Here is a 14,742-nt window from a genome sequence, read left to right as displayed (position 1 = left end):
TCATATTTCTATGGGTGTCTAGTGGTTAGCATGTGCTAACACAATTGTATATGTTAACGCGTTTAACACACTTTCATGAATTCTACCTAAATAGCGAAACTGACCAGATGACCACTGATAAGATAAAGGCATAATCCCTTCTTAATCCCCCTGTGGTCATTTACCAACTTCCTGTCCCCTAAGAGGTAAAAGTGACAGTACTTACCAGGCTCTTTGTCCAGCTGCAGATATATAATATATACAGTACATGTACAGTTTATATATTAAGGACCAATAAATACCTGCTGTAGAGACGAGAAGAGTAGTATGATAGGATAATCAACTTCTGTACGGATAATAATTCAGTAGCATGAGTTGTATTTTTTGATAAAAGAAAGCACTGTTAGTGTAATCCTATAAGGCTTGAGCTGGAAGGATTTAATGAAGAGACAATTTTCAAAGGAAAGGTACTGATGCACAGAGTAGCTTCCTAACAGCATCAGTAGGGGCAAAAATCAATGGCTTCATGCCTCCAGAAAAACATGAAAAAGAAACGGAGGATTCTTGGGGATTTAAGTTATATAAATGTTAAAATAAAACAAATAAAGGTCGGCTATGTTAGAAGGCAAAATGTTGCTTGACTTAAAAAAAAAAAAAATTCTAATCTACTGTGCCTAACAGCTTAGCATTTTACAACCAACGGGGGACCGAATAAAATACTGTAAAACGGAAAAGAACATGTAAAACAAAGAGCAAGCTGGCAGAGAGAAAAAGCAAATTGGTTGATGCTAGAGGTGCTTAACTGTTGTCAGTTAAGGTTTTTATGTAAAGGAAATGAAATGTCTACTATAAATTTACCCAAGCAGGAAACCAATAGCTGACAAGTGCTAACTGGTATGAGCTAGCAGAAAACAGTGCAGTAAACTTATTTTGGACTGCAATTTTAATTATCTAAATTGAGAAGGATGGTTGCTGCCTATTTGTTAAGCTTATTTTTTTATGCCTGATATTTAGCAGTCCTGTCTGATTAGATAGGACTGCTGCATATGTAGCCTTCACTTCAATTACTAACTTATACCTTTTAGCTATGACTTCGCATTCCATAGTTCTCCTAAAATCAGGACTATTCAATTCTGGTCCTCGAAACCAGGTTTTCAGGATATCCACAACGAATATACATGAGAGAGAATTGCATGCACTGTCTCCTTGGTATGGAAATCTCTCTTGTGGATATTCATTGTGGATATCTTGAAAACCTGGTCTGCTTGTGAACCTTTAGGACTGGAATTGAGTATCCCTGACCCAAACAGACAAGTATCTGAATAATTGCTTGATAAGAACATAAGAATAGCCTTATTGGGTCAGATCAATGGTCCATCAAGCCCAGTACCCAGTTCTCACAGTGGCCAATCCAGGTAACCAGTGCCTGGCAAAAACCCAAATAGTAGCAACATTCCATGCTACCAATCCAGGGAAAGGAGTGGCTTCCCCCATGTCTTTCTCAATAACACTGTATTTGAATAATCCTAAGTGCACTTGAAACTTTATTTATTCAATTTTATATATCGTTCTCCCAGGAGAGCTCAGAACAGTTTATATGAGTTTATTCAGGTACTCAAGCATTTTTCCCTATCTGTCCTGGCGGACTCACAATCTATCTAATGTACCTGGGGCAATGGGGGGATTAAGTGACTTGCCCAGGGTCACAAGGAGCAGCGTAGGTTTGAACCCACAACCCAAGAGTGCTGAGGCTGTAGCTTTAATCACTGTGCCACACTCTATCCTGTTCTCTTACAAATTTTGGCTGGACATTGAAGAGGCACTTTGATTTAGGTAGATGTCTATATTCTATAAAGGAACCTAGGCAGTGGCATAGTGAGAGTGAGAGGCACTCGGGGCTGTGGCACACTCCCAAGCCCTTGTCTATGCCCCTTCTCAAATCTTCCCTGTTGCGCGTGAGCCCCCTTCTCCCCCCCCCATAGCTCTAGTTGTTCACCGCTGCGAGCAATAATAACTTCAATGTGCTCCTTGCGACCCCATCGGCTCTCTCTTTGGCGTAACTTCCTATGCATGGCACCTGGAAGTGATGTCAGTAGGAGAGACAACTGGGTCACATGGCGCACACTGAAGTTGTTGCTCGTGGTGGTGAATAACTAGAGGTACGGGGAAGGGAAGGGGAGGAGTGGGAAGAGGCAGGGGGTGGAGAGGAGGAGGTGTGCCGGCAGGCCACCCCCCAAACCTCCCTTACTATTCCACTGAACCTAGATGCCTAGAATATTGGCATACTCCTATATCAATGTATCTAACATTTAGGCAATTGCAGTTACAACAGCCCTAGAGCCGTTGTAAGTGCAAGCACCTAAATGAGGCAGGATGCTCATTACTTACAGTATTATGTAAGTTACTCTCATAAGTGGGAGCCCTGCTTAAGTCTCGCCCATGATCCACCCATATCTTCAAACATGTGCTATGTAAGTTAAGAAAAATACCTAGTTTCTCAGAATGACCTAACCCACAGCTTAAATAATAGTATAAAACATTTAATATAAGTGTTCAAACAGTGAATTAATTCAGAATATTTTAAGCAGGACCTCAGAGGTCCCCCTGGCCAATTGATAGAATGCTGTTAATTATAGTTACAGACAGATAAGTGTTACTCTCTATTTACTCTTTAAAAATGATATAATAGGAATTGGGAGATGAACATGCACTTTAAACTTATTTAAAATATTTATTTAAAACTTGATATAAAAAGAAAGTTTTGCATGACCTATGAGGAGGTTGGTGTGTAAAGCTTGAGGCAATGAGAATATATATAAAAAAAAAAAATCCTGCAGTTGGGTAAATTCTTGCGGAGTTCCGCAGGGCTCTCCTCTATCCGCCACATTGTTTAACATATATCTTGCCTCACTAGGGAACTTACTTCAAAGCTTAAAAAATTAAATTTTATATCTATGCTGATGATATCACCATAGTTATTCCACTTACTACTCTGACCTCCGAGACAAAGATTCATATATCATTCATTCTAGAACAAATTGAACTATGGATGACCGACTTCAAATTGAAGCTAAACACAGAAAAAACTAAATTTTTCCTGGCTAGCCCTAACGACAAATCAAAGACTCATCGATCTCCTTAAACGGTCAGGTCTTCCCTATTGACCACTCCATTAAAATACTGGGATTGACTCTGGACCGCCACCTTACTTTAAATGCTCACACAGATTTACTGGTTAAAAAATGCTTTTCGTTACTTTGGAAACTCAGAACCATAAGAAAATACTTTGATGCAGTATCTTTCAGCTTACTGGTTCAATCTTCCATCTTAAGCATGCTCAATTATTGCAACATAATTTACTTGGGAGCCTTCAAAAAAACCATTCTAAGACTCAGAGTCATTCAAAATACAGCAGTTCGACTGATCTTTGGGCTGAAGAAATGTGATTACATAAGCCCCTATTACCAAAAACTCCATTGGCTTCCCCTGGAGGCGCGAATTCTGTTCAAGTTCTCTTGTCTGTGTTATAAACCAATACTTGGTCTAGCCCCCACTTACCTAGTTTCCCAATTTAATCTGGCAAGTTCTATTAGGCCCACATGAAGAATACATCTGTTCACCTACCCAACAATAAAGGCCTGCCACTATAAAAGATTCCTGCCCAGAACCCTCACCTTCCAGGCAGGCAAATGGAACGATTGGCTGAGTAACGTTATCTCACACTCCTCAACCTACCTCAATTTTAGAAAATTGATAAAAACGAGTTTGTTCAAGCGATTTGTAAACTAAGAATTCCATAGCACTGCAAATTCAACCATTAACCTTAAGAACTTTATAGCTTTCTACTTCTTCCATTACATAAGATTGTATAGATCTCTTTGAATTGTTGACCTCTTTGCTGATTGTCCAGCGCTTCTTGTTGTAAACCGCCTCGAACTTTTCATGGCTTTGGCGGTATATAAAAATAAAATTATTATTATTATTATTATTATAGCTGAGCTTTGAGTGACACCTCTGAGGTTGTGCTTAAAATATGCTGAATTAATTCACTGTTTGAACACATATTAAATGTTTTATACTATTATTTAAGCTGTGGGTTAGGTCATTCTGAGAAACTAGGGGCTCCTTTTACTACAGTGCACTAGCATTTTAAGCACATGCTACAGGTTAAGATGCGCTAAATGAAAAATACTAACGCATGCTCTCTGGAGGCATTTAGCTTATGCGACATTGTAGCGCGCGCTAAAACTGCTAGCGCACCTTAGTAATAGGAGCCCTTGGTATTTTGACTATATAATATCTCGGGATATAATATTGTTGCCGTTAAGGTTGATGTAAGTTAAGCAGACATTTATTTATTTATTTCATTAAAAAATTTATAGTCTGCATATCTGACAATTCTATGTGGATTACAGCCAAATATACATAATAAAAACAAGACCACATACACAGACTACTCACAAAATACAAAACAGCAAACCTATTACAAAGTAAAATCTAAAGCTCATTAAAACAAAAAGCAAAAACTATGCTGCTTAATGCTTTGCATAATTGCACTTAGGATCCCGCTAGCACTTCCTCAGTTATGTGCACTTATAGCTTTATTGGTCCTAGTATTCTAAACATTTATGCATGGATGTAAATGTCCATCCCTAGATTATAAATGTGCACTTTATTTTTGAGTTCCCAACTTGTGTTTATGATATCTGAATTAAAATTAAAATAAATAAAAGCACTTAGGGCAAGATTTTTAGTAAAGTGTGTTATCGCATTAACGCATTCTAAGTCATATTAACACACATAATATATGACAGGTAAATTTTATGCAATGGGATCTATTTACTATTAATGCATGTAAGACCATGAGCACACCCTAAAGAGGTAGTGCACTTTACCCCCTCCCCCAATTATATATAGGGTGCTCAGAACTGCACACAAAAAATTTGGGTACATGCCCAATTTGTGCAGGCAATTTAACTGAGTAGCCTGCCAATGTGTGCCAATAATTGGGCACCAGCAATCAATTATTGGTGTTAATTGGCAATAATTTGGATTTACACTTGCCTCTTGTTAAGTGCTATTCTATAAAGATGTGTGTATAAATCTTTTAGCATATAACTGAGAAGTGGGTATGGCCATGGAAGGATCATGGGCAGGTCAGGAGTGGTGCCTAAAGAGGTGTGCAGTATAATAGAATCTGGGGGATTTGAACTAGATTTCAGTTGGAGCAAATCCTGACACCAAGGTTGGACATGGATCCTATTGCTATGCACTATTCTATAAATGGCACCTAACTTGGAGTTCCATTTATAGAATAGTGCTCATCTCTCATCTTTTGGCAGTCAAATTTAAGTGCCATTTACAAAATCTAATCCCATATTCTTAGCACCTAATGTTAACTGGAAGTGTGCTTTTGCATACTGTCCCAACCCATTATAAAATTACCTACTTTGCAGTATCGTAGTAAGAGGGGGCGGAAGAAGGTGGACCACCATGGGCACCATCTAAGTGGGGGCGTCAGCACCTCTCTGTCTCCCCATGCCACACTTGCATCCTCACTTCCCTGCCCCCCATACCTCTTTAAAAATCTTCACTAGTGCAAGCAACTACTCCAGCCTGCTCACGCAGGTCTGGCTCCCTCTGAAATCATTTCTGGGTCATGGGGCCAGGAAGTGACATCAGAGGGAAAGCCAATGCCAACACGAGCAGCAGGCCAGAGAACCTGCTTGTTCTTGCAAAGATTTAAAGAGGTATTGGAATGGGGAGGGAGGGTGCGTGTGTGGTGTGGGGGCACAGAAGGAGTAGGGGGTAGAGAAGAGTGTGCTAGAGGGATTGGAACAGAAGGGGTGGGGGCATGGAGGGCACCACTGTCACAGGCGCCTCCTACTCTAGCTACATCACTGCTCCTTTGTAATTTTAGTTAACTGTACTATATACATGTAAAAAAGTATATGTACATTTTTCCCTGTGTGGTGTTCAGCAAAATCTCAAAATAAATGTATGCATATGCTTCCGTTTGAAAATAACACCAGGGAGTTTATGATCCTAGGGGCTCCTTTTACTAAGGTGCGCTAACATTTTTAGTGTACGCACAAGATTAGCGCTTGCTAGCAGAAAAATTACCGCCTGCTTAAAAGGAGGCAGTAGCAGTTAGCGTGCCTTTGTAAAAGGAGCCCTATGTTTTCTTAATTCTATTTTTATCAATTTCAAATACAATTTTAAGGAAAATACTGAAAACTACCATCATTACAATGGTATTTCATAAAAGCATATAGCATAGTATCAGGATTAGCGAATAACCTCTAATAGGTTATGTACCTTGTCTAAATACAGACAGCCCCTTAACCCCTAATATAAAATTTATAAGGGAATAGGAAAATAATGTAAGTAATCCATTATACATGCGTACTAATGCTTATCTAATGAAAAAAGCTTCCAAGTAAGGAGGATCAATATAAAAACACTGCTTTACCTGAAAATATGAATTTGAAAATTGTCCTCAATTTCCTTTGCCTAAAATATTTTTTGAGTTAGAGATACAGTATAGTATTACTTTCAGTGTTACAAAAGTAACAATGATTCTATTTGTATTAGGTGAGGGTGGGGATCATCCTCACTACCTCATTAGTGAGATAGGGGGTCATCCTGAAGGACAATTGTGTACTTACTGGTATATACTGTAGAGCAGTGCAGTGTATGAGTAAATTCTTGTATAAACCACATATTTTCATGGGGGTGAGAAATATGAGGAGAATGGATAAAGATTGCTTAGTACAGTTAGCATATGGTACTTGCCATGAATTAATTGTTCCTTGGATACAATCTGTGCATTTGCACTAACAACATGGAAACTTTGTTGGTTACCCTTTCTACTTTGCATATCACTCTCCTGGAAACATTTCGTACAGTTTACCAAATTAGAGATCAAAAGTTAATTCCGAACACTGACAAATGTGAGGCTATTTTCTTCCCCTAGACCAGAGGTGTCAAAGTCCCTCCTCGAGGGCTGCATTCCAGTCGGGTTTCAGGGATTTCCCCATTGAATATGCATGAGATCTATTTGCATGCACTGCTTTCATTGTATGCTAATAGATCTCATGCATATTCATTAGGGAAATCCTGAAAACCTGACTGGATTGCGGCCCTCAAGGAGGGACTTTGACACCCCTGCCCCTGGACCTTGTGTTTACATCCTTCACCTGCTGTACCTCTATCAAGGGACTTCCTCTTCTGCTTCATGACGTCGTACAAGAATTTGTCTTAGATTCAACACTGTCTTTTTAGTCCCAAAGACCTAAAAAATGGCCATCGATCAGGATCGCGCCTCTAGGAAAGATAGGCATCAGAAATGTAGGCCATGTTTTTCCAGGCTTGCATTTATGGCACCTATCTTTGTTATGAATTGTGCCTATGTAGGAGCTTTAGGCTGTCTAATGCCACTTCTGGCATTAGCCATGCCCAAAGTGGCGTTAGGCAGCTTAAGGAGCCCATGAAGAAATTATTCCAGTGCCAATTTTTAGGCATCAGTAGGTGCTTTAACTTTAACATTTTTTTGCCATTTTAAATGGCTTTTCTTAGGTGCCTAAGTTTAGGTGCTGTTTGTAGAATTTCCCCCAAATATATACAGCCATAAGGGGCCCGATATTCAGCATTGAATATCCACTTTCACCTTTGACCGTTGCAACTTAATTAGTTAAATGCCTAGCAGTTAAAGATTGGCCTGATATTTATGTGACCTATTTTAACCACCATCATAACTGGTTTGGTGCTGAATATCCATGCCTAACCGGCAATGTTGCACAATATCATTGGCAAATATTCAGCGGAAGATAGCCAATATCTCCTGCTGAATATCCACAGTTAGGCAATAAAACCTTGAACCATTTCTGGCTGGTTAAATAGCTTTGTATGTCAGCCAGAAGGTCTTTTTATAGATCTTCATAAGTTTAGATTGGATGAAGCTAAGCTGAGAGCTCCTCCGTTCCCTTATTATATTCAGAAGCAATTATTGAAATGCTTTTCCACTGGGGTCCCTTAAATGACTCTAATTAATTCAAAGTACAGCAGTAAAGCTATGAAGTGGAGCCAGGATATCCAACTATGATCCTCCATTGCTGGCTAAGGCAGCATTGCTTTCCAATTTCTCATTGTTTAAAATTTAAAGTGCTGACCATTGCCCATTGAACTCTGCAGACAGATCAAAATATGTAGTTGGTTTATCATCCTATTGCATATTCTCCCTCATGGAGCTTCTGCTTATCACATGTCTCACATCTCTTTGTGCTTCTACTCTGTTGTATTCATTCACAGTGCTCTCATTGCCCCTTATTTGGCTACTTAGCCCAATTCTTTGGAATACTTAGTCATTTGGTTTTGGTAAATTTAAAACCAATCTGAAGATTTTTTTTTTTCTAGCAAACATTTGTGCTAGGGACCAAGAGGTAGGAGACAACATGGGATTTTGGTTGCCTCATTCTTGTTTGTTATTTGAATGTCTTGCTCTCTGTCTTTCATTGACAGTAAACTGCATTGATGTGCTTTGGTTCAAACGACAGTCAAGCACATTTTATAAATAATAATAAAACATAAAGGTCTTGATACTGAATGAGTTAGGTACTTGCCACCTGCTAGCAAATGAATAACTCATTTGTGTGTCTATTTTCAGCACTTATATGGATAAAACTGGGCTGTTTAACTCACTGTAAATGACCAAATTTTATCTCGCCAAATTCTTGGAATAGGAAAACTTCATGGCTCTCATTTTCCCTTTCTACCAGCCTGCAGAAGAACTAAATAAAATTATGGTAATGAAAACAATGAATTTATTTCATCTGTGACTAATGTGTATGAGATTCTTACAACATAGTTCATATATGATATATTTCCAAATAACATTGAAAATGTAAAAATGTAAATAATTTTTAAAATTAAACATTCTAAGAAATTTTATCGCAGAAAATTCTGCCATCCTAGGTGAGAAACAAAATTGTGTTATCTTCCAGAGTATTTTGGCAGTGCTCGCAAATGAAGTGAGATGCCCAAGGTTTGTCTTGTTCCCTAACAGGCATGATGAAACATGCTTTATATGCATTGCACATCTTAGCAGATGCTTCTATGGAGTATGTTTTCTTTTTGTCCTGATAAATTGGCTGCATACATAGCTAAATGTATCTGCCAGATGTTTGCAACTTCTGGATACCATCTAAAACAGTGCAGATATTTTACCACATAGGGAGTTGGAATTGAACTGAGCTGGTGGGCTTAAGATCTCTATAGTTATACTGCACTACTATTTATATTGATGGAAAGTTCTAGAAAGTTCTTGAAGTTACTCTAAGGGGGCATTTTACTACTGCTAATAATGGCCCAGAACAATTCAGAAATTACTACAGGTCAAAAAAGCACAGCTGAGTACCATTTTTTCCACCCACATGCTCTGTAAAGTCCTTACTACCTATCTTTTTACAGGTGTTGGTCACAAAAGCAAAGTTTGAGGGGAATGATATCCATTGTCTATACTTTTGTGGCATGGACATTTAAGAAAGTATACTTATCATCCAGGAATAAAAAAAATAATTAACATTTTGTTACATAGGGGTCCTTTTACTAAGGCGCGTTAACCGTTTTAGCATGCGCTAAAGATTAGCGCACGTTAAATGCTAAGGTGCCCATTATATTCTAAATAAATTAGTGCACGCTAAATTGGTTAGCATGCACTAAATCAGTTATCGTGCCTTAGTAAAAGGACCCCATAATGAATTGTGTCTAGTTATATTATTATGTTATTTTGCATTATGGCATAGAGGTGATATATCCTCATGAGACTATGAATTTTAAACTGATAATATAAATTGTCTTTAGCATTAATGGATTGCCTGTAGCATCAAGAATACATGGATATTGACAGCACTCAAAAGTCTTGCTCCTACCGTTGTATTTATGCAAGACTGAACATCTTAAACCAACGGGAGGGTGAATGGAAAGCATGTTTGCTGTGCCTTACAAGTAAAATTAATGAGGTGTACAATCTTAATAGCTAAAGTGTCCGCTTTTGCGTTGGAGAAGTGTAAGTATTTATGAGCTGAATGGAGGATATATTACTTTGAAGGACATTTTTGTCTCAAATGTTTTTATTCTATGTAATGTTCACACCGTAGATATGGATGCAGCCCCCTCCATCCTTGACTGTACTTTCATGTTGGTCTGGGACAATTTTGTTAAAAAGAGACTTTAATTATGCCCTCCGTACACAGGACAGGTCCACAAATAAATTGACAGACTTGTTTGAAGAACGTCAGTTTGGAAAATGTCTACATAGCTACTAATCAGAAGTGACTACACTTTTTGTTCACATTTCTATAACACCTACTCTCATATTTATTCTTGTAATTTATCATAAAACCTTATAGGCCTCCTTAGCAATTGCTTCATTGATCCCATTTTGATTTCTAATCTTATTTATATACTGTAAATATTAAGTTTGACCAGTTACTCAATAGGAAAGGTCCCGCAAATTAGGTTATGTAAGGCATAAAGCATCTTCCAAGTCAAATTTGACCTACCTGACTTTTGTGGTTGATGGTCATAAATATGTGGTGAAGGCATATGTAGTCAGGCCTCGCTGTTTTCTCTGGGTCTCCCATAGGTTATGTAAAACATACAGTAGGTTTTTTTAATATGTTTTTTACATGATTTTTAGGGCTCCTTTTACTAAGCTGCGATAGCGTTTGTAGCGCGTGCAGAATTTTAGCACACGCTAAACCCATGCTATGTGGCTAGAACTAATGCCAGCTCAATGCTGGCGTTAGCGTCTAGCGCGCGCTAAAACCGCTATCATAAGAACATAAGAAGTTGCCTCCGCTGAGGCAGACCATAGGTCCATCCTGCCTAGCGGTCCGCTCCCGCGGCGGCCCATCAGGCCCATTGCCTGAGCAATGGTCTATACCTATCTATACCCCTCAATCCCTTTTTCTTCTAGGAATCTATCCAAACCTTCTTTGAAACCATTTAAGGTTTTCTTGTCTACAACAGCCTCTGGAAGCGCGTTCCATGTATCCACCACCCTCTGAGTGAAAAAGAACTTCCTGTCCCCTTTCAATTTCTCCGAGTGCCCCCTTGTGCTCGTGGTGCCCCTTAATTTGAAAAATCTGTCCCTGTCTACTTTTTCTATGCCCTTCAGGATCTTGAAGGTTTCTATCATGTCTCCTCTATGTCTTCGCTTCTCCAGGGAGAAAAGTCCCAACTGCTTCAATCTGTCGGTATATGGGAGATTTTCCATTCCCTTTATCAGTTTAGTTGCTCTTCTTTGTACTCCCTCAAGTACCGCCATGTCTTTCTTGAGGTACGGTGACCAGTACTGGACACAATACTCCAGATGCGGCCGTACCATTGCACGATACAACGGCATGATGACTTCCTTTGTCCTGGTCGTAATACTCTTCTTAATGATACCCAACATTCTGTTTGCTTTCCTAGAGGCTGTGGCGCATTGCGCCGATGCCTTCAGTAATGCGTCTACCATCACTCCCAGGTCTCTCTCCAGGTTACTGACCCCTAGTGGTGTTCCCCCCATTTTGTATGTGAACATCGGGTTCTTTTTCCCCATGTGCATGACCTTGCATTTCTCCACGTTGAAGCTCATCTGCCATTTTTCGGCCCACTTTTCCAGCTGCGTTAGATCCTTTTGGAGATCTTCGCAGTCTTCCCTGGTTTGGGCCCTGCTGTATAGTTTGGTGTCATCTGCAAATTTAATGACTTCACACTTGGTTCCCGCCTCTAGGTCGTTTATGTAGATATTGAACAGGAGCGGTCCCAGCACTGACCCCTGCGGAACTCCGCTCGTGACCCCTTTCCAGTCTGAGTAGTGGCCCTTCACACCAACCCTCTGCTTCCTGTTTGCCAGCCAGTTTTTGATTCATCGATGGACCTCCCCTTGTACCCCGTAGTTCCATATCTTTTTAAGCAGTCTCTCGTGTGGCACCTTGTCGAAGGCTTTTTGGAAGTCAAGGTAAATGATGTCTATAGATTCCCCTTTATCCACCTGGCTGTTTACTCCCTCAAAGAAGTACAATAAGTTTGTGAGGCATGACCTACCCTTACAGAAGCCATGTTGACTCGGTTTTAGTTGCCCATTTTTTTCGATGTGCTCACAGATGCTGTCTTTAATCAGTGCCTCCATCATCTTTCCCGGGACTGAGGCTACCTCACTACTGAGGTAGTTTCCCGGGTCCCCCCTTGCGCCCTTCTTGAAGATGGGCGTGACATTTGCTATTTTCCAATCCTCCGGGATCTCTCCGGTTTTTAAGGATAGGTTGCATATCTGTCGAAGTGGCTCCGCTATTTCGTCTTTTAGTTCCTTGAGTACCCTTGGGTGAATGCTGTCCAGACCTGGCGATTTGTCGCTCTTTAGTCTGTCAATCTGCTTGAGTACATCCTCTTGGCTCACCTCTAAATCTACCAGCTTATCGTCTTGGTCTCCTATTACGATCTCCTCGGGTTCCGGAATGTTGGTTATATTCTCCATCGTGAAGACTGACGAATATAACCAACATTCCGGAACCCGAGGAGATCGTAATAGGAGACCAAGACGATAAGCTGGTAGATTTAGAGGTGAGCCAAGAGGATGTACTCAAGCAGATCATAGCTTAGTAAAAGGAGCCCTTAGTTAACACACATGGTTTTTGTCAGTATATATGCTTTATAGTTAGTTTATATATCTTTTAGTTTTCATTTATGACTGTTTTGATATATTCTTATATTCTTTTTAATTTTTAATGTTAGTATGTTTGTGCGGTGAGCTGCGCTGAATGGCCCGCACTACTCCTGATACTCATAGAGTTCATATGAGCGTCAGGAGCAGCGCGGGCCATTTGGCGCGGCTCTCTGTGCTAAAAACTGATAGTGCAGTTTGATAGAAGAGGCCCAAGGCTCAATTTCCACTGTAGCTCCTTGTGACTCCAAGTCACTTAACCCTTCATTGCCCCAGGTACAAAGTAATTACCTTTATAAAATATGTATTGTTTTGATGGTAACTACAGAAAAGAGATATATCAAATCCTATCTACTTTACCTTCTACATACTACACTGTGGTAATATGAATGAAGGTGATCTCTGGAGTCAGGATAAAGAAAGTCACACAGTTGGTTAGGTGAGCAAAATAATGTTTACTTTAAAGTGTTAGGTAGGAATCCTGTTCAATTAACAGGAAGGGAAGAAAAGTAAACACAAAACTAGTTTTTAGATACAAGAATGCCAGTTTATAGCCTGCTGCTGCCTGCCACAGCATGTATCACTGTCCTTCAGCAAAGCAATGTTCACTGTTGGGCTCTGTCCTGGCTCCCCAGAGTTACCAATAGGAGTTCACATTGGCTGGTCTGCATCTGGCCAGGTAAAATATATTAGTTTCCAATATTCAACTTCCAAGTATTTGTTACATTCAAAAATAACAAAATACAAGAAAAACCGCAGTGACATAAAGCATCTTCCAAGTCAAATTTGACCTACCTGACTGTTTTGTGGTTGATGTTCATAAATATGTGGTGAAGGCATATGTACATAAGAACATAAGAACATAAGAAGTTGCCTCTGCTGAGTCAGACCAGAGGTCCATCGCGCCCAGCAGTCCGCACCCGCGGTGGCCCATCAGGCCCATGACCTGTACGGTGATCATTGTCTGAACCCTTAAATCCCCTTGGTCTCTATCTAAACTCTCTCTATATCCCATCTCTACCTCTATCTGTATCCCTCAATCCCCCTATCTTTCAGGAATTTATCTAATCCTTCTTTAAAACCCTGGAGTGTACTCTGTCCTATCACAGCCTCCGGCAGTGTGTTCCATGTGTCCACTACCCTCTGAGTGAAAAAGAACTTCCTAGCATTGGTTCTAAACCTGTCCCCTTTCAGTTTCTCCGAGTGCCCCCTTGTACTTGTGGGCCCCATTAGTCTGAAGAATCTATCTCTGTCTACCTTCTCGATACCTCTCATGATCTTGAAAGTCACTATCATGTCTCCTCTGAGTCTCCGCTTTTCCAGGGAGAAGAGCCCCAGCCTTTCTAACCTATCTGCATATGAAAGGTTTTCCATGCCTTTTATCATTTTCGTCGCTCTTCTCTGGACCCTCTCAAGTATCGCCATGTCCTTCTTGAGGTACGGCGACCAATACTGGACACAGTACTCCAGGTGCGGGCACACCATTGCTCGATACAGCGGCATGATGACTTCCTTCGTCCTGGTTGTGATACCCTTCTTAATAATACCCAACATTCTATTTGCTTTCTTTGAGGCTGCTGCACATTGTGCCGTTGATTTCATTGTTGTATCCACTAGCACACCCAAGTCCTTTTCAAGGTTGCTTTCCCCTAGCACCGATCCCCCCATTTTGTAGCTGAACATCGGGTTCTTTTTCCCTATAAGCATGACCTTGCATTTCTCTGTATTAAATCGCATTTGCCATTTGTTTGCCCACTCTTCCAGTTTGTTTAGGTCCCTTTGTAGGTCTTCGCATTCCTCCGCGGTCCTAACCCTGTTGCAGAGTTTGGTGTCATCAACAGGGTTAGGACCGCGGAGGAATGCGTCAGGCCTTGCTGTTTTCTCTGGGTCTCCCATACTCAGCTGAGCCCAGACTTCCTGGACCATGTCCTCTTAACTCCACCCTTCTCATGTAATTTTCCATTTTGGGCAGGATTTTGAGGTTTAAGAGCTTCTGACAGTACAAGGGAATATCAGTAAGAGGAACTAGTGGCATCCTTTAGACCAGTAGTTTC

This window comes from Geotrypetes seraphini, chromosome 6 (genome assembly GCF_902459505.1).
Source record: "Geotrypetes seraphini chromosome 6, aGeoSer1.1, whole genome shotgun sequence".
In the NCBI taxonomy this organism is placed as follows: Eukaryota; Metazoa; Chordata; class Amphibia; order Gymnophiona; family Dermophiidae; genus Geotrypetes; species Geotrypetes seraphini.
This window is presented reverse-complemented; position numbering follows the sequence as displayed.